At 39.7% G+C, this 22500-nt stretch overlaps 1 protein-coding gene across 4 annotated transcripts in view; it reads right to left on the reverse strand.

The window, feature by feature from the left end:
* LOC136826588 (uncharacterized) overlaps positions 1 to 22500 on the reverse strand; it is a 317540-nt gene that overhangs the window by 245840 nt on the left and 49200 nt on the right. The window lies entirely within an intron of this gene.

Below are 22500 nucleotides of genomic sequence, written 5' to 3' on the forward strand. Positions count from 1 at the left end.
CGATTTAACATTCGACAATTACTGATACAGCAATCCATGCAGCATTGATACACTTTACTTGAAAAAACGTCAACAGCAATAACCATTTCACACACTTACTTTAACGTCTCATTAGCAGCACGTTCAACACTGCACACTTACAGTACACACGCGCACACTGCACCGCTCACCACTCTTCGTCTATAATTCGATAGCTTATACATACATACATACATACATACATATATACATACATATATACATATATATATATATATATATATATATATATATATATATATATATATATATATATATATATATATATATATATATATATATATATATATATATATATATATATATATATATATATATATTTATATATTTATATTTATATAATAGTTTTATGCACAAGTGAAAAATTAAAACCTGAGAAACCTAACAGGCCTTTGTCATTGTGATAAATATTACGAAAGAACATGAAATTATCTTTTTTTTCATTCTCTAGTTTTTTTGTTATTTATACATTAAGCTCAACCTAGAATATATCCTACTCTCTTTAAAGACAGCATATAAGTAAAGAACTAATGACTCCTTAGCACACATATCTCTCTCTCTCTCTCTCTCTCTCTCTCTCTCTCTCTCTCTCTCTCTCTCTCTCTCTCTCTCTCTCTCTCTCACACACACACGCATTTTCCCGAGTTCTAAAGAAAAAACATAACCTCCAAGAATTCCTTCTCAATTAAATAACTAACTTGAAAATTTTCATTTTAAAAGCACCTCAGATATTCTTCACATTTCGCCCACCCCTTTATGAAAAGAGAGAGAGAGAGAGAGAGAGAGAGAGAGAGAGAGAGAGAGAGAGAGAGAGAGAGAGAGACGTGTAAAGCTAGCGAGTCACTCCTCTACTCCACTAATTGCTCTCATCATAGAATTTGAATAACTTATGAGAACCCATTACAAGAGTTACTAAGTGGGGTTCCTGCCATCAGGTTTTTTGTAAGGTGTGTGTGTTTCCAGTTGGTTTTGTTGTTGTGCCATGGTGTGTGTGTGTGTGTGTGTGTGTGTGTGTGTGTGTGTGTGTGTGTGTGTGTGTGTGTGTGCGCGGCAGGAAAACTGAGAGATGAAGGGAGGCCTGAGAAGAGAGCCTGTGTAAGGAGGTGGGGGGCGGGGGAGGCTTCTTAGTAGTAAGTGAAAAAAATTAACAGAAGATAAGACAAAGGTATAATACAGAGGATGACGAATTAAGTGAATATGCTGAGAAATGTTGCAACGTGCTTTAAGCAAACACAAAAATTTATACAACCAATAAAAATGTGGCTTTCACAAGAGAATTGGTAAGATTTATCAAGTTTGATTGCCATCATAATTTCATAATAATATTTTCATAATAATAATGAGTATTGTCTATACTAAGGCGACAGTATGTAACTACAGAATTTTGTTTCGAACATCAAGCGCATCTACCAGTGAAGTCTACGAAAGTTGTGCTCGTATTCTTCTATATTAGAAGAACCCGATTCATTGTCATGTTATGCCGCGTGATTACACTAATAATTGTTCACTTACATATATACGACCTGGAACGGAATCACTTACAACTTTTTCACAAAGGAGCAATTATTGTAACGGCCATCATGTGTTCTTGCATAACGCACTGCCTGTGCGTGCTGAAGGAAAACCAAATTTATATTGAATCTTACTTCTCGTGCAAGTTTTGATGAGAACATTAAGCTTTCGCTTTCTACAACGCAGCACCCTCGAATTACAACCCGAGATCCTCTTCAGTATTACACTGTGCTCAGTTTCTTGCAGGAAAATAATCACACAACCAGTAGTTTGTAGCAGAAGACACGTTTTTTAATCAAAAATAAAACAGGAGTTGCATTAAGGACAATGCTTTGTGTAACTTACTGTATCATGCATACATAAGTTACCATGTAGCTCATCCCAGCCATTTGATCTACACAACAAATTAAAGCCTGTCACAAACAAACATTATTATTATTATTATTATTATTATTATTATTATATAATTTTTTTGCGAAAAGGTAAACCGTAATGAAATTGTAAAAGGAGTCCCACATTAAAGAAATAAGATAACGGTAATTGACAATATTATACCTAAGTATGTACATTTAACTACAGTATCGAAAATGAATAAAAATATAAATAAATGAAACCTAAAAGATGCAAGAAAGAACAGTATCGGATTAAGTCCTCAAAAGAGAGGACCTAACCCATGGTTGTGAAAGGCCGGTTATTTAGAGGGCTGTATTGCACCCGAGGGTTCTAGAACATTGGTTAAATGGCAACATCCACCGTAAGGCAACTAAGGTCATAGTCGTAACTAAGATATCTAATCCAGGATCTACACACAGCAGTAAAGATATTTCAGTCCTTAAGCAAAACATATCTTAAAATGAGATAGAGAGAGCACCAACTACCCACTATTCCCATTGTGGGCACCCTGGCTAAGACGTGCAGCGCTCAGCTAACGTTAGCCAAGTCCTTGGATTGTTCCTTGCCTACTGTCCACTAGTACACCCAACTGTAAATGGGTACCAGCGACTGCTTGGGTCAAGAAATGGGGCGAGGAGCTAGCAACTTAATCCCTGAAGATCAGTCGAGAAACAGGAAGGCTTTCTGGTGCCACCCTCTTTTTAGGGGGTAAAGCGTACGGTAGAGAGAAAGAGAAATTGTATATATGTACATATATATATATATATATATATTATATATCTATATATATATATATATATATATATATATATATATATATATATATATATATATATATATATATATATATATATATATATATATATATATATATATGAATGTATGTGTGTGCGCGTAATCCACCACCCGTATAAAAGTATGTTGCATACAAATGTATATTGTATGTTCATGCATGAACCCTTATTCAATTAAAACTCTCTCTCTCTCTCTCTCTCTCTCTCTCTCTCTCTCTCTCTCTCTCTCTCTCTCTCTGTGACACACGCACAAATACATTTACTAAGTAAACATCGAGGGCAGCCAAGTCAGCAGATGGGAGTGTGTGAAGGGCGGCTAGAGACTGATTGTATTCGCTAACAACTTCCATTAATGCTTAAAACATTCGTGCTTCTGCGGCCAATCGCATTAGGACCACATCACCTCCCCCTTCCCATAACCCCCCTCCCCCTCTTCTTTCCTCTCTCTTTCTTCTAGCACGCTAAATTGTTCTTTATTTTTTTTTCTAAAGGTCTCCCATTTTTTTTTTCTTATGAAAGGGGGAAGGAGAGGCGGCGCTGCTCTAAGGTCCCTTTATTAAATGTGGATTTATTTTCATTAAATTCTCCGGCAATTTAAACTATTCCAGTTTCGGTATGGAGAGGAAGTGTGTCTATAATAGAAATCTCATGTCAGTATACATACGTGTGTGTGTATATATGTGCAAGTGTGCGTGCGTGCGTGCGTGCGTGCGTGAGTGAGTGAGCCAATACAACTAATGGACGTACGAGATGGCCTGCAACCCGAGACCCGCCGACCTCCCACTAAAGCTCGTCTCCTTCCCACAATGCTTCCTTCGCCGGTCTTATCCTATCTGGGACTGAGAGTCGGCCCTTCCTGCACACCCCGCACGGGGCGGTGTGTCCCCCTATTCATGGGCATCATAGGGATGACTGGAAGTGCCCTTAAAAGAGGAGATAAGTGTCACAATAGTGAGAGATCGAGCCTTCGGCCCCTAGTGTGAAGTGAACGAGCTGTTATGGCGATGTTAGAGGGGGTTTGGTACGTAGGGGATGGCTAGGGAGGACGGGATAGCGCGAGTGCTGGTGATGGCGGGTCGTCCAGCAGCCAGCCAGCCACTCACTCTCTTACCGTAAGTGCCTCCCGTGCCCGCCAATTTGCTGTAATCGGTGCCGGCCGCTGAGCAGGGTCCATCAGTGGTAGCAGGAGCAGAGAAAGCAGCAGCAGCAACAGCAGGAGGCAGGCAGGCAAGGGATAAGGATGGGAAGGAAGAGGAAGGGAGGGGAGGGGAGGGGATGGCGTAGCCTGTAGTCCATCAGCAGAGAGAATAATGGCTAACACGGCATAGTACCAAGAGAATGGCCCCAGTGGCAGACTGGAACACAGGTTGATGGAATGCACTTGCTGGCAAAGTGAGAGTGAGAGCGGGGAGGGGACAGGGAGTAGGTTTGTGTGTGGATGTGTTATCTTGCAGGATCAACATGGCAATATGCATTAGGAAAGGATCCAATATTCACGACGCAAAAAACAAAATAAATAGGCAATGTCTGACACTCGACGCAGGATACAAGTAATTTTCAAGATTTGTAAATAAGCTGCGAGAAAATATCGCATTCATTTTCTCATCATTTTTATCATTTGTAATTAACCTCACGGTGGACATGATTTTATGTAAAGTATTCTCATTTCTCAGACAATTTTTAATTATATGAAAGATCTTCAAAATATTAATTAATCTTAATTAAAGTTGTTATTTCTTTAAAAAGGCTACATAATCATTTTCATATGTATCAAGTTAATTCTCTCTCCCTCTCTCTTTCTTTCCCTATTTTTTTTTTTTTTTTGCAGGAATCCATATTATATTCTTCCTCCCCCTCCCCTCTCCTACCTTCTTAAGGCCGAGGGATGCCCATGACTGAACCGCTTTCCATTATCTCCTCCATTAGAGTACCTTCTCCATTATAATCATCCCCATTAGTGTTACCCTCCATTTCCTTCCTCTCTCTCTCTCTCTCTCTCTCTCTCTCTCTCTCTCTCTCTCTCTCTCTCTCTCACACACACACACACACACACACACACAAGATCATGATCATCTTAGTTCGTCCTGTTGGATATGTTATGTCCTTCATATTCATTTTTCTTTATTAAAAATCAGATCCACTTTTACACTTCCCGTCTACATATTCAGCGTAACGCACGCTCCACATTCACCATAACAACTTATGATCGATCCTAACAAAAGGCCAAAGACTTATGTATGTTCACTCGTTCGCTTTTGTTTAGGCTGGCCGTATGCCAGAGCGGGCTCTTGTTGTTGGAGCAGCCCGTGTTGCAATATGTTTTACTTTGGCCAGTCTTGACTTACTCCTTACGGCCAGTTTCATAAATAAAAGAAGGCCTTTCTGATACAATCAATTACATTCTACCCTAACTCCCTGCATCCCTTACTGTTTGCCGTTTCTCTTTTTCCTCTTCTACTCCCTGCCAACCTCTTTCACATTAAAACCTCGCACAGTCTCTTCTCTTCTCTTCTCCCTTCCCTTCTCCCCCCTCCCCCCTCTAGCTGGCCCCCCTTAAGATCGTAGCGTCACAGATTCCATCAAGCGGGAAGAAAGTGTTAACTCAGGCATGAAGGCAAGCACCACTGAAAGCAATGGTCTTAGGAGGGGGGGAGGGGGCCCAAGTGAGAAAAGGAATAGAGCCAGACCTAAGAAACACTGAGCGGAGAGGTCATACTCCTACGCCTAACCCCCAACCACCTAACCCCCCCAAACCCCACCTATTTTTTCACCCGTTTGCAAAACTGGGTAGCATATTCCAAAATTTATCTTAAAAAATTATATTATTGGAGGTAATTAATTACGATAAATATCTAACATTTTAAGCCGTAGGTCTACGTGACATATCTGTACTGACGAGAATTACCGCAAAAATCATCACACATGCACATTATTGCATATTAAAAACTATATTGGCAAAAGTACGCTTTCATGTTTGCATGCATGCAAGTATCATATGAATGTACGGTAGGTGTGTGTGTGTGTATATATATATATATATATATATATATATATATATATATATATATATATATATATATATATATGTATATGTATGTATGTATGTATATATATATATATATATATATATATATATATATATATATATATATATATATATATATATATATATATATATATATATACACACACACACATATATATATCACTGAACACATCAATCACTAACTAAAACACTCGTAAAAGGACAAGAAATCGCTTTTTTTATTATATGAATCATATACCATAAGTTTAGAGTTTTAAATGTTGACAGGTATTTTTAAACTTTGTGGACCAAATTCACTTGAAATAATAATAACAAAAGGAAGTTTGCGCTTACCGAATAAACGTTATATAAAAACTAGCTGGTGATGGCATTAGTGTTGAACTGCTTATGATAAATAGATTCTTTTAGATTAAATAACAACAGCCGCAGTAATAATAATAATAATAATAATAATAATAATAATAATAATAATAATAATAATAATAATAATAATAATAATAATAATAAAAGTATTATTATTATTAAAATAATAGAAGTAGAAATTGTTAAGAAGTGCGAGCGTAGGAACAAAAGAAATGAGACGAATCTACAAGCCAACCACTGCAACTGAGACATCGTTCTTGACATGCAATTGCCATAATGGTCTGCAACGACTTTGATGGTAGGCTAAGAAAGGCGTTCTGGTTCAGCTTCAAATAAAATGTCCAAAATTATCTCCAATTTCAGTGAGAAAACAAAATCCTTAATTAACTTTGTAATCAGCTTTTGCATCACCATAAAGGAAGAGGGTGCGAGTCATTTTTAAGAAACTTTTTTTTTTAAAGACATTTTGAGATTTTAGACTTGGCATTGCTGAGACAAGCCACGAAATCGTTTTCAAGCCCTTTGGGCAAAACTATGGGGAAAGAGCAGTTAGCAACTTCGAAACAAAGGCGTGAAAAAGATCATGACAAATAGAAGTAATGGAAAAATTAATTAAATGAGGAGAGTGAAATAACTCTTGATTACAGACCAACAGTCCTTCCACTCTAAAAGACCGAAAGTTCTCCCAGTCTTACAGACCTACAGCCTAAGAGCAATTAAGAAGAAACTGTCGCTTGTTGAGTTAGTGCAAAACAACGTGGGGGCGGCGTAGAACAAAAAGATAATTGGATCCAGCTAAAACACTTTGATATATGAAGGACTTGGCACTCGATGGCCTCCCCTCCTCCTCCTCCTCCTCCTCCTCCCCCACACCCCCTTCTCTCTCTTAATTCACGCTTGACACCTATAAAGCTGTGCGAAATGAGATTCTCTTATTGATGTGAAAGAATGCAATTGCACACGGCTGTGATCTACGATGGAGATGACGTTAGTGGAGATAATTATCATTCTCGTCACCATTATTATTATTATTATTATTATTATTATTATTATTATTATTATTATTATTATTATTATTATTGTCACCATCGCAGTTATGTTGTAGTAATACAGATAAAACGAAAAATAGCCTAACTAGAGGGATCAGTTATAATGCACTGGTTTGATGTCCGCCGCTCGTCCTTCCCCCCTTTCCCTTCCATACAACCAAATGCAGGCAAACAACTAGCAAGCAGCCAAGTGAGAAGGGGGGTTAAGGAAAGACGGGAGGGAGGAATGGAAGGAGGGTTTCTTGGGCATGGAAACGAAAGTAATGAGTCCAACAGTTGAGAAATGACCAACTTGGAGAGTGGAGTTGAAGCCATCCTGTCAGCATATATCGCCAGCCCGACCACACCAAATAACAAGATGCAGTGAAGTGTTTGTGTTTTGGGGAAGGGGTTTAGGGGAGGGGAGCAGAAAGAAGGGCGCAGAGAGAGAGAGAGAGAGAGAGAGAGAGAGAGAGAGAGAGAGAGAGAGAGAGAGAGAGAGTTTGTCATTATGTCTTGATTGTATTTTTATTATACGACATTTTCCAAGAGCCTCTGACAGCCAGTGAGAAAATAACTATTCGGTAAGAATATATATGTTCGTATGTCGGACTGTCTGTGAGCATATGGAGTGATAAGAAAGTATTGGAATATAACCTAAATGGGATGATAGAGGTCATACATTAAAGGACGTGAATAAACTGTGCTTTTAGGAAGCGCTTGTAGTTTATCAATGCAAATAACACCAGCCGAGAACGTATTTTGTTCACAAAAATGGAACAGAGAAGAAAACCCTGAAAAGATGGAGAATTTACGCTTGACTGAGTAAGATTTCTTTCTGCCTTTACGTATCTTCGTCTTCTTATTCACCTAGTTTTTTCCTTTTTTTTTTTTTTTTTGCCCTTTCCCATATGCTATATAGGGTGATGCTCTCTCTTTCTTTTTAATGTATACTAAAGTGCCTGGTCGTCCTTCCAGAAGCAATCATTGCCCCCTTTTTTTCCACGTTGCCTCTTGTAAAGCTGTGTGTGTGTGTGTGTGTGTGTGTGTGTGTGTGTGTGTGAGAGAGAGAGAGAGAGAGAGAGAGAGAGAGAGAGAGAGAGAGAGAGAATCCTCTCTCTCGGCAAGGCCCACTCAAATGTGGAGGAGCTACAAAAACACATCGCTTTTGGAGGAGCATTGGAAAGGAACGGTGGATGGATGAGGGTAGTAGACATACAGAGTCGAAGAGAGAAAGGAAGGGAGGGAGGGAGGGAGGGAAATTTTGAAGGGAGCCACGGTGTATATAAATCTTACATGGCGTCGGCCGTACACTGACCATCACATAGAAACAGAACGTCACTATTTTTGTGGCCCAGATATTCGCTTCATATGCAAATCTCTCAGCGTGAAAAATATCTCGCGTCCATCCAATACCCCAGGCCGGCCTTTTCAATAAGCTGGGAGCATGAAGCGGTAATCCAAGCGAGAGAGAGAGAGAGAGAGAGAGAGAGAGAGAGAGAGAGAGAGAGCCAGCTCCCCCTTTCTTCCCGTCTACTAGAACGGCACTCTTCCCTAGTCTTCCCGAAATCTCCTTCGTTGTGTTCAATCCAAAGTCGCTAGTTAAAATGTATTGGATAATCCGCCAGCTCTTGGGATGCTTGAGATGCATTGTATTCCATCTTCTATAAAAGTTTTTCAATTGAAAGGATAAGTTCATCAATGCCACGAAAAATGGGAACTTAGGCACACTGCCCGAATGGGCAATAGGCGGCGATACTATAATGCAGAGCTTTGCATCGTCGTCGTCGTTAACTGTTTGGCTCAGTCATTTATTGAGAGGTTAAGCGGATGTCAAGAAATTCAGTGGATCCTTCGAGATTATTCATTAATTGTCCTAAATCGCACCTTGGATTTAGGGCAGGCGCAACGACGATTTATTTTTTCAGCAAAATAATTGCCGTCAAATACAACTAAGGTTCCTACCGGTAATTCTACAAACAATGCAGAAATACTAGCAACACCTGTCGACCAGTTTTGACACAAGTACGGCAACCGTGCTTTCCGGCGTAAAACATGAAATTTTTGGCTTCTGAATAAACATTTAGCGCCGTATTGCCTGTTAATACATATTTCCGCTGACCCCGGACCGTTTTCTCTTAATTGTTTTTTGTGGGACGGGAGGGAGGGGGGATTTATTTCTTTACCTTTTTTTATTTCCTTTTTGCTCAGGTCGTGTGAGAATAATGCGACAATAGCCTCGTCGAAAAGGTTTCTCCCACACTTCTCTCATTGGTTGTTTGTTTGTTTGTTTTCTCCGAAGTTCTCTTTTCTTCCTGCCAGCACCCATCATCATCATCATCATCATCATCATCATCAACACCGTCATCTTTTCCTTTTCTTCTCCTCTCATCCTTCACCTCCCCCTTCCACCACCATCATCATCGCCGCCAGCACCATCTCCGTCCTCCTCTCATTTTGCGGAGTGAGGAATTGCTTTCTGCTTTGATGCTGTGGGTAAACGCTGAGTGTCAGTTAAGTGGAGATGTGTGACTTAGGGTGATCATAAAACCTGTATTTTTCCCGCACGCCATCTCCACGCCCACGCAATCCTACTACTCCTGCTCCACCCCTTCACCCAATCCCACTCGCCATCTTCCATCCCCCGCCCGCTCCTCACACGACGCCTGTTGTTCATGAACCTTGAAGACACGTCAATGGTTCTGTCGCCCTTCAAAAACATTTGTCATGTGTTTCTCCAAAGCCCTGCCCGCTTTTAAATGGCTTTGCTTTTAAAAAAAATATATATATATTTTTTGGTCCCGACCTTCCAATAATCGTTACTTGGGAGTTTTGAACTTCGTGACTCTATGCAATTGTGCTTTATATGGTTTTTTTTCCCGCAGTTCGAGGTTTTTTCTTAAAGAATTCCTTAAAAAAATTCATTTCAGTCTCCTCGAAAGAAAGTTTCAACGCGAGGTTAGCCACCCTAACAATTATTTGAACTGTATCATTTAAAATATTTTGTTTCAAAACATTTCAAAGCCTAAATGGATTTTTTAACATTCAAATCTGAATGAAACTCGATTTATACAAGTGGAAAGAAAAAAATACATATATGGACGGATGCGGCGTATACTCAGCGCCAGAATCCTATAAACTGAAAAATGTTTGGGCCAAACACGAAAGTGAACTAGTATGGAAAGCTGTGAACTACTCACCGGAACACAGACGTGACGCATTGTAGCTACACACAGCCACAGAAACGTTGACAAACCCGCGAAAGCAACTTACTGCCACAACCCCCAACCCCACCCCCACCAAACACACACACACACACACACATACACACACATACACAGAGTCGCTCAAACACACACACACAAAATTCTGCGACCCCCTACGAACTCCCGACGAATCGTGAAGCATGATGGAGGAAGGGGAGGGGGAGGAGATAGAGCAAGGGCATGGGGAAGTACACCATGATGCATTTGAAGGAGGGGGGAGTCTCTCTCTCTCTCTCTCTCTCTCTCTCTCTCTCTCTCTCTCTCTCTCTCTCTCTCTCTCCGCTCAACACCTTAGACCGGCGATGTTCCACACAGTGGCAAAGTGGAGGTGTGAGCTCTTTAGTCAAACTAACCTTCCCCAAACAGGTTTATTATGTGCCATTCCGCTTCGGACCCAAACATCCTCCTCCCTTTGCGCCTTGCCCTCTGGCCCGTCCCCCCTACAATCCATCCCATGGAATCCCTCTTCCGCCCTTCGTTCCATGGTCTCCATTCCACCAACCCCATCACCCGCCCCCTTCCAATGGCACCCTTGTTTCCAAACTTCCAAATGGAATACACTAGGCAAGAGGCTTCACATCAACTTAGAAATGTTCATGCAGGATTTGTCCAATGATAAAGATATATAGGCATGTGTGAAGAACTTTTCCAAACTTCTCGTTTTCGTTTATCAAACATGACTGGTACATATAAGAAATAGATGAACCGTATTTGAGCAGAATGGTCTATAATATATATATATATATATATATATATATATATATATATATATATATATATATATATGTGTGTGTGTTGTGTGTGTGTGTATGTATACTTTAGTCATTTCCCCAGATGCGGGTAATGTATTACATGCAGGTCTCTCTCTCTCTCTCTCTCTCTCTCTCTCTCTCTCTCTCTCTCTCTCTCTGTTTTGTTCCGATTCTGATGAACACAATTCTTCACAGGTCACTTGCCGAGGCAGAAGTTTCAAGTTAGGAAGATGCCTCATTTCTCCGCGGTTACCATGTCACTTTGGAAACCGAAAAGAAATGAACGTTAAGATGTGGCCTGCATTTCACACTCTGGGGCTTAAACTGCAAGTAACTACCATAACGTTGACATAAACTGCCATAACAGCGTCGACTGCCATAAATGTGGAAAACTCACCTTTCGGAGGCAACAGACTCGGATTCGGCTTCACGACTCTCTCTCTCTCTCTCTCTCTCTCTCTCTCTCTCTCTCTCTCTCTCTCTCTCTCTCTCTGATGCTGCTGTTGAAATACACGGAGAAAACGAAAGTGAGGCAAACGAAAAGGTTAAAAAGGTGTTAGTTTTCCCAACTATTCCATTTCAATTTCGTTGACCCAAAATAAGATCCTTTTCGATTTCCTCTCTCTCTCTCTCTCTCTCTCTCTCTCTCTCTCTCTCTCTCTCTCTCTCTCTCTCTCTCTCTCTCTCGTAGCAGATCTCACAAGCTATTGGTCTTCCTCGTCACGCATTCTATTTCCCTTCACATGCCCCTTTTAACGAAGCTCTGTCTTTCATTTTTTTCCTTGATTTGCGGACGAAATTATAGTTCTCTTCTCCAATGTATTCATTTATTTATGAAGTTGCCCATTTGCAATTATTCATTTTCACGAATATTTAAATGTTCGTTTTAATAACATGGATAATAATAAACCATTTAATAAAATGGATAAAATTCCCTCATAATATGAAGTCAGTTGGTAATGGTGCAACTTCCGTAAATTTTTAAAATCCTGTTGTCATATTAAATGGAATCAATTAATAGTTTCTTCAGGTTTTACGCCAAGAGATTTTTCCCTCGTCCGCATTTCTAATCTCATTCCCATTGACGTGAGCCCTTGCTTTTTTCCATTAATTCAATGTCGTTTTTACAGCCTTAATCTCATTATATTATGGGCCCCTTCACCGTCGAAATTCTCACGGTCATCGCTTTATATATACATTACATTGGCCCTCTCCCTTTCTTCTCTTTGTGCCTATTCTTTCTCTCTCTCTCTCTCTCTCTCTCTCTCTCTCTCTCTCTCTCTCTCTCTCTCTCTCTCTCTCTCTCTCTCTCTCCACTCACCCATTCCCACTCCCCATTCTGCCTTCCCCACTGCATCCAACTGGATCCACTCCCATGACACCTATAATCAGCCCCCTCCCCTCCCCTCCCCTTCCGCCCGCACAAATAAACAAACGAACAATACGGAGGAAAGAGAAGGACGGGGGGTGGTTACTCTAGGGATAAGGGGTACGTTGTTCTAAGGGGAATGGAGAGGACGGGAGGCGATGCATTTAGTTATCCTCTACTGAAGGTGTTACCCCGGTCTCCTCCCCTAACCCCCATCACCAGTATACCCACCTCTGATCCACACACACACATACAGGCATATATATATGTGTGTGTGTGTGTGTGTCCCTGGCCCCACCATCAAGGTCCCCAAACCCCAATTATTACCAGGTTCACAATAGGCTGAAAACAGGGCTACCCGAGTGTTCGCCTGTAGTGTAGGAGGAAGCGGAGGGGTGCACTGGAAAACGGGGAAGTTAATTGATAGGCACTGCAGAATTACATAATAATACCAGCTGCTGTCATAGTCTGTGCATTTCAAACTCCATTCCCCTCCCCCACCTTTTAATTATTAATTTTCTTCCTCTGCCTGAGAAGCAGGAGCCCGTGCTGGAACACGACGAGCTTAATTTAGTAACAACAGCATTTTATCTCGTATCTGTATGATGCTGCTTTACCGTCAGTAGGCATTTAGTAATTGACCTGTCTGTTTACTGTCTCGTCCTTAATATGTCCGTCTGTCCGCTAAGGTTAACTTCAAAAAGATTTTAAAGCAGCTTAATTTAATATCCTTGAAGATAAACACTTCAGGCTTTATATAATTCACCTATGGGTGATGGGAATTCAACATTTTTTATGGTGGGTCCAAGATTCAGGGCCAGGATCATGTCTAGAATTTGAAGTTGAAAAGTCGCCCATACCCAACTCCACCAGTAGAGCCGATGGGAAGAATGAGGTCAAGGTAGTACTTGCAGGTCATAGGTCATACTTAGGTGGTCAAATGTTCAAATGAAAACGCCAACGCTGCATTGGAGGCTCTGTTTCTTCAACACATTATGAGCCAGTCAGAGACCTGGCAGTTCTGTAGCTTCTAAATTATATTTTTTCATGGTCCTTATAATTGACCCATAGTGCCTCGTCTGTGAAGTCAGTTGCATGTGATCGAATGTTGATACTCGCCTTCCATTTGTTTCCTTATCGTATATTGAAAGAGAAACAAAAAAAGAGGATAGAACCAAGAAACACTTTTTCCAAGTAAATGGAAATTTATTGTTATTTACAGTGATAATTTATAAAAAAAAATCTATCGTTGTTGTGGATGTTGTAAAATTAAATATCGTGTATATATATATATATATATATATATATATATATATATATATATATATATATATATATATATATATATATATATATATATATATAGATATATATATATATATATATATATAGATATAAATACATATATATATATAAATATATATATATATATATATATATATATATATATATATATATATATATATATATATATATATATATATATATATATATATATTACATCAAGGAGGGACAAAGATATAGTAGTACATAAACATAGGTAAGACATAAAACATTACATTTAAGAGTTCACAAATACACTACAGTACTAGAGAGAGAGAGAGAGAGAGAGAGAGAGAGAGAGAGAGAGAGAGAGAGAGAGAGAGAGAGACTGGAGACACGGGAGGCCAAAAGTGAACAGGAGAGCAAAAGGGAGGGGCGAAGGTAAGGAGGAGTAGGGTCCGGTTGAAAGTCAATAGAAAATATATGAAAATTCAACGGTGGAAAATTAAATGGGGTAGTTGAAGGCTACAGGCTGAAGGGGGTGGTGGGGAAGTAGGCTGTGTGAGAGAGAGAGAGAGAGAGAGAGAGAGAGAGAGAGAGAGAGAGAGAGAGAGGTTTCTAAATTTGTTGGAGGGCCATGAGAATAAAAGTGAGAAGTAAAAGGAAAAGCAATTGGTTGGATATGAAGAGCTTGAAAACCTGTGCGCAAAAAAAGCAATATTAAATTTGAGAAAGCTAGTTGGAAGAGGCTAGCGGATTATATCGAAGAATATTCGCGTTGTCATTCAGTCGTTAAAGAATAAAAAAGATAATTATATCCAGTAAGGTAAAAATAACAGAAAATGTCCCACAACTCTTAAAAAAAGCTAAACTCAGGAGGGCAACTAAATTCTAAAGTGATCTAAATACGACAACAAAATAATCTACGAGGAAATTTATAGCTGAGAGCAACTAACTAACTATGCGAGAAACGGAGAGAAAAGGTAAAAAGGAAGGAAGAAGGAAGGAAACAGGAGAGAAGGGGAAAATCCCCAAGTGACCTCCGTGTTCCTGCAATATTCCGAAATCTGGAGAGAGAGAGAGAGAGAGAGAGAGAGAGAGAGAGAGAGAGAGAGAGAGAGAGAATGCTTCCTGACTCAAAGAGGAGACTTCCTTTCGGTTTTGGGCAGGGTATTTCGAGGAAGAACAGCGTACCTACTGCAAACCCATTCTTTTATATGAGAGAGAGAGAGAGAGAGAGAGAGAGAGAGAGAGATGATATTAAGTATTTCATAATCTGTTGATTATGAAATAGCCTTCCTAAGGGAGGCGAGAGAACATTAAATAGAATCAGTAATATTGTGTGTTCCTAATAACTGTCTCGTCACTTCTGACTCTTACAAGGCAATTAGAATTCAAGAGTATATTCTCATTAAATACAGACTTGTGACGTATGAGCGTGATCCGTCATTGTAATTAATGATTTGTAATTTCCAAGAAAGAGAGAGATGTATGTTGACTTCGCATAATAAGGCAAGGGCAATTAGTTCATCTCCAATAAATTAACCTTTAGAGGAAAGTCTTTAGACGTTGCGTTGCATATGGAAGTACAAAGAAAAAAAAGTAAACGTCCTAACTGGATGAAGAACTCTCTTTCTCTCTGTGTTTCGTCTACATTGAAGTCCTATATAGATCAAGTGGGCGAGAGGGGTAAAGAGGAAAGAAGAGGAAGGCGATCCAATTCTCTAACCATCGGGGGCCAATTCTGATCATATGGAAGCCTGAGCGCGCATAAGTGGAGTCGGATCCTCTATTGGCGGCCATATTGTTTTGCCTTTTATTGTAATTGGATTGGTCCGAAGCTTTATATTCTGGGGCCAATACTGCGGTGAAGGGCTGGATGGCTAGCCCAAGGGGGCCTCCCCCCCTCTTCACCCCCAAAAGGCTTTGTCTCATGATGAAGAATTGTGCCGGGCTTTCAAATCAACTGTAATGGCCATGGAAGCTCTGCACTCTTCTTTTTTCCTCCCTCCTCCACTTTTTTTTTATTCTTTTTAATATGATTGGCTCTTGGGGATGATGATTTTGATTGGCCTGGGATGAGAAGTTGGTGTGTGTGTGTGTGTGTGTGTGTGTGTGTGTGTGTGTGTGTGTGTGTGAGAGAGAGAGAGAGAGAGAGAGAGAGAGAGAGAGAGAGAGTGGTGCAACGTGCGTGTGCGTGTGTAGGTGCATGTGATGATGAGTCGCGTTTTATTAATGCAAATAGGATTATCGTGGTTTTCCCTACTTTAGGGAATACAAGATTATTACTTTTCAATGACTGTCCGAGTCTTCCAAATATTGGATGACGCTCAACTTCGACTTGCTTGCTCGACTCGGTGTTCGGAGAGAGAGAGAGAGAGAGAGAGAGAGAGAGAGAGAGAGAGAGAGAGAATCTTTTCTCCGTTTCTCAGTATTTTTCATAATTTTTCATCCTCGACATCAAAATGTTTCCGTCCGGAGGAGTCACTTTCCCTTCCATGCGACACATCTCAACGCGGATCGAAACGCTGTGACCTATTTCAATCTCTCACGTGAACCTGAGAACGAATTTCCCAAAATCTAATCACACTAATATGAATCCTGCCCGATGCTACAACGAAAACATGAAATATGATAATAATAGTAATGGAAACGTGAAACATAATAATATCTCCGTCCGTTACTTGACATATTAAGAGAAGAATGAGACAAGATGGAACTCTGGAAAAAAAGTAGTTGGTATCACTGCGGCACCACCGACCACAGAGCGATCTTCAATTACTCAATTAATAAATGGTTCTAATGATGATTACGGAACCAGATTAATTTTGGTGAATCCCAAGACGGCTTGATAAAAATATCAAGGAAAGAATGGGAGGGAAGAAGAAAAGGGACCATTGTTGGGGAGACATGATTCTAATTTTATAAAAAAAAAAAAAAAAAAAAACTGTCTTTTAATCAACTTAAAAGGTGCCTTTGCACGGATCCAATTCAATCAATTGATCAACATCATTGCAGAGGAAAAAATAAAGGATTTCTATATTGAAGCTTCCTTCTTAATGCATACTTACGTACAACCACGAAATTATTTATATGAATAAATTCCTGGGAAAAGGAGACATAACTATATACAAATCGCATCTGTATAAAAAAAAAAAAAAAACGAAAACCCCACTCTTTATCCAGCACCTGGTTCACGCCGAGAGAAATCCAGGTGCGTTTTTCGATTCAACAACACAATACAACAAAACGATTATTGGGTCTTGTCAAGAATATCTTATTACATGGTACATTACGCGGTGAAAAATATGCTTCTTTGCGTGTCTGGCCTTCCAAAGCCCCAACCTTACGACGGAACCTTACAGTATATGGGGATTAACGGACATATATGTACAAATACATTGACGTACTTCGTAATTACAGTAATGTACATGTTACGTACACTGCGTCTGTATTTTCATTATTTCGGGATATACAAAGTAAACGGCCTAAGTAAACACGTCCAAGTCTGTTGGTTTTGTAACAATAATGGAAACAAAGAATTGGCTTAAAAACTGGGAAAATATTGGGAGCAGAAGTCATCGATGAAAGTTTGTCTAAAAAGAATTTAGTTACCCATTAAAAAATTTACAAAGTCCAGTACACTTTACCGGGATAGTGAAAAAAAAAGTAATGAAAATGAGATAAAATGAATGCAAATTTCTGGAACTGTCGAATAACAACTGATGATGGTTATATGAGACGTATAAAAAGGAGGTGGTAGCAAACGCGGAAAAGAAGTTAAATGATGCTTATGTAGTAATGCACCGACTCCAATAAAATCACATTAAATCTCTACTTTTAAAAACACTGGCTTCATATCTTCAATTGTTAATCGTTCTCCCCCTCTCCGGACACCGGGTTGTACTCTCTCTCTTTCTCCCTCTCTCATTACCAAAGACCACCCCTATTCCTTAACAAATTCGACGCACCTGATCGGGATTCGATAGTGAATGCGAGAGATCGTGTATGCTGTTCGCAGTGTTGCCAGAACCCGATGTCATCGAGTCCATTGGAGATTGCTATGGCCGTAGAATGGACTTCAGCAGAGGAAATCCGAAAGGCATCACACGGCGTTTAAGACAGTTGAGGCTGAAATTAAGGAAGATATTGCGGTCCTTTATGTGAGATCGTTCGCAAGGGCCAAGTGGGTCATTTTGGATAATATTGTTGTTCAGAAACAAACAGTAGTTACGGTCGTATATGAATATATATGCGTGGTATACAGTTTTATGAGAATCTCACTCTCTCTCTCTTCCTCCGTCATATTTCAAAATAACATTCTCTGCAGAAAATGAAGACGAGAGGCAAACGTATGGCATAATTTAAGATGACGTCAACACAATGTTGTTTAAATATAGCCTAGGAGGAACAAACATCACGTAAAACTAGTTATCTGATAGAACATCCTCCATCCACGTCTTGACACTCATAACAAACATGAGGTAGAGGGGCTTGTAGGACCCACAAGAGGCCATTACGTTAACAACTGCAATAGAAATTACATGGCCGAGATAAGGCAATTAGACGCACCATCATTTCGTATTGCATGGTCCACACGACATCCACACAATGACCACGAACTTCCTCCGACGATCCTCCTCCTCCTCCTCCTCCTCCTCCTACCTCTCCACCGCACTTCTTCCTCCTCAATTTCCAAACCTCCTAATAATCCTCTAATGACCAAAGAGGGTTTAGGAATGGAGGAAGGTTGGCGGGGGTGGGGGAGGGAGGGAGAGAGGGATAGATGACATTTCTGCAGTGGGCAATGAATATCAATTACATTGCACCATTGGCAGCCGTGAGATGCTGTTGCCTTTAATGCTGTTGGCAACATCAAGTAATTACTCCTTTCACGAGTCCCATGCTCCAGCTTGCAGGAACCCCCAAGGACCGCTGGCAAAGGACGCAACACCTCCGTCTTGCATCGGCCACGGATATTGAGTTTTGCTCCGTAAGGCACCAATTAAATATAATTATTAACCACAGACTATTGTACCGATACATGTATATCGAAAATGAAATCTGATCAATCCGCCGTGAATTACTGCTCTTAACCACCTCGTGGAATCAGCGATAAATTTCGTTTAATTACACCCATTCCACGGAGCTTATAATATCCATTCGATAAAATCACTGGGTTATTGCACTTTTTTTTTCTTTTGCAAGGAATTACTTGCAGTATTTCAGATGGCACAACTATCTGTGCGAGGCATTTCGCTTTTTCCCGTCTTGCCTTCATAGTTTTATTTGTAACTGTTTATTTTGATGTTCTCGCAAATATTTTCTGTATTTTTATTCATCAGCTATCTTGTTTAAATGCTTTTTCTTCCTTTCCGCCTCGGCGCATATTTCTTTATGCTATATTTCAGTTTCTTTACGCATTTCTGTCTTTTTTCATGTATTTCGACTGTAACTTTTTTTTTTCAAAAAGTGTCTTACACAGAGACGAATTGACAGGGTGCAGGCGGGTAGTCAATGTCAGACTAAATGCTGCACCCATCAATGTCAGACTAAATGCTGCACCCAATGTCAGACTAAATGCTGCATCCAGTCAATGTCAGACTAAATGCTGCACCCAGTCAATGTCAGACTAAATAAGTCAAGGCAAAGCAAAGCCTCTGGTGATTTCATTAACAGCCTTCGCTCAGCCTGTTGAGGAGTAATTATGAGTTGTCAGGAAGTAGTTGCGACGCCTCTCTCTCTCTCTCTCTCTCTCTCTCTCTCTCTCTCTCTCTCTCTCATCAGTCGCCAGGTACGGAAGAAGTCCGAAGTCCGAAATATTTTTCCTGAAACGACTGTCTAACTGGTAATTTGACAGGAGTCATTGACAGTTTTATGACAGTGTGAAAATCCCTTTCCTTCTTTCTTTCTCTCTTGTTATAAGGCGTCAGCTTCAACAAGACTCAACGAGGCGAGCGCTGCGTCAACGAATTAACGCTACTAAATAATATATATAATTACGCCTCCGTATGATTAATGCTTGGCGTAATTACGTTATCGTGGGGAAACTCGTAACCGGAATAATCAGAGTAATGCAAAATTAGCCTACCATGTAAATTAGCTGGAATTAGCTTTGGGAAGGGCGTTAAAAGGGGGCAAAAGGGTGGAGAGAAAGAGAGCGTAGATGGTGTGAGACAGGCCGCCTATGTTCGTAATACCTCGCGCATGTGTGTAAATGCATAGGGAGATTGTATGTAAAAGGGGGCTCTGTCTTTCATCTACGCCACCCACACGGAAACACGGAATAGGCGGCGACCGAAATCTTCGGCAAGTGTATCATTATCTTTAGATGGCTCTCACGAATTACACACGGGTAGTACAAAGGAAGGATACAGTAGTTGGGTAGTACAGCAATAGACACGCTCTTTTAAACTTGGAGGTCGATGTAACATAATCACACGGTAACTCAGAATTGGGGAATGTACGGAAAACTCGTGTGTGTGTATGTATGTATATTTGTATATATATATATATATATATATATATATAAATACATATATAAATATAAATATATATATATATATATAAATATATATATATAATATATAATATATATATATATATATATATATATATATATATATATATATATATATATATATATATATATATATATATATATATATATATATATATATATATATGATAGAGGAGCGTGTGTGCGTTCGAGTGCAAATACTTCAGTGTGTTTGTGCGTGTCGTACCTTACAATAAATTTTGAGGAAGCGGTAAAGTATAAAGTTTCCAATGGCAGAATCTTGCAGCGCGTACCATAAAGCCTCCGAGAAATAGCATACATAAAAATTGATTGCTAGGCTTTAAGTGAAGCAAGTTCGCCCCAGATACGCACACACGATCACGCCGAGTGTAATAACACCATGTAAATGAAAGTCCTGTTTATTGGGCCAGTTAGCTCATTGAAGTCATTCATGGCATTTAGGCATTCCCTCCGGTCAATCATGTTGGAATTAATTGGTCAGAATATTTGTACCTCTACGTGTGGCTGCAGTCGTCTCAGGTGTCACAGTTAATTGTTTAATGCCCGGCTGTGGCATTGTGACCTAGGTATTTTGAAACTTGGACTGTGCCATAGCCTCTGTACCTCTGTACCGTATGTATAGGTATGAAATACTTTACTTTGCCTAGATAATTCCTTCAGTTCATTTACAATAGTATTTCTCATTATTTAATCAAAACCATAAATACACAGTCATTCGACTTGGACTTCTTCGTATTATTGTCACTTGACTATTCTGTTCACAACAACAACAATAACAACAACAGCAATAATAATAATAATAATAATAATAATAATAATAATAATAATAATAATAATAATAATAAAGTAGTAGTAGTAGTAGTAGTAGTAGTAGTAGTAGTAGTAGTAGTAGTAGTAGTAATAAAAGTGACCAACATTTTGCCCTATAGAAAACATTTAAATTATGAGCAAAAGTTAAGAAACGTTACCGTCATTACCTTACGCAACACAACTTGCTGTAAAGTCAGTCCTCTTGCGCTCATTTACCTGAAATGGAAATTAAATACATGAGTAAAATCACCAAAATTAATCGTGATAACGGTTTTAATACATCAAGGACAAAAGTAAGAGCAAGTTTTATTATTCCCAACAAATAATAATAATAATAATAATAATAATAGTAATAATAATAATCCGGTGCTATCATTAATACCCCCATAAGACTCGCGTAAAGTGAAAAAAAAAAAAGAGGACGAAAAAAATCCTTCCATCTCCTCTTTCACCTTTTCTTTAATCGCATTGAAAGCTCTCAGCCGCTGCAATAATTTTCTTGGCTTAGTCGAGTTAACGAAGGCCAGATGTCGTGCTGAAATAAGTCTCCTCCCTATCCCTTATCCCCCGGTCGGACTGGCGGGGACCGAAGGGGCATTCACATATCCTCTCCCTGTCTCTCCCTTCATCCTACCAATCCCCATCTCCTCCCCGGCGCTCGTATCTTCCTTCCCCTCCATCTACATTCATGTTTTTAAACCTCACTCCCCAATTAAGCTTGTTAAAATGGCTGAAGAGACTCGTTCTCTAAAAGCTTGGAAGCTTGGTCAGGTAGACATGTCTTTAAAAGGCCTGCTCCCCTCTCTCTCTCTCTCTCTCTCTCTCTCTCTCTCTCTCTCTCTCTCTCTCTCTCTCTCTGCCCTGGTTGATATCCTCTAACACTTGCCCAGTTTTATAAATTGGCCTTCTGGAGAAAAGGAAGACGACCGCGGCAGGAAATTTTCATGAATTGCTTAGACTAAACTCGGTGACAAGTCTGGTCAGTTTACTTTGCGGTGTTTTATATTTCTCATAATGTTGGGTCGTTTATAATCTATTAACACGAATAACCCATCTGCAACTCGAACCATTTAAAAAGTTCCGGCCACTATTAATCATTGAACGTTCATGATAACTGTAACAAAAATACCATCCAAAAACTCTACCCAGTACAGATAGAGGATGCTCATCCCCTGTATGTATCACCACTTAGATGCCTGTCAGGAATACTAGATTCGAGTAAGGGTGGTTGAAAATGGCTTACGTTGCCACCTCTTATTCACCTACTATAATTCATTTTATCCTTTTCCTTCCCGTACATGTGGAGTCACCCTGTAGCTCAGCC

The sequence above is a fragment of the Macrobrachium rosenbergii genome, chromosome 41, assembly GCF_040412425.1.
Source record: "Macrobrachium rosenbergii isolate ZJJX-2024 chromosome 41, ASM4041242v1, whole genome shotgun sequence".
NCBI lineage: Eukaryota > Metazoa > Arthropoda > Malacostraca > Decapoda > Palaemonidae > Macrobrachium > Macrobrachium rosenbergii.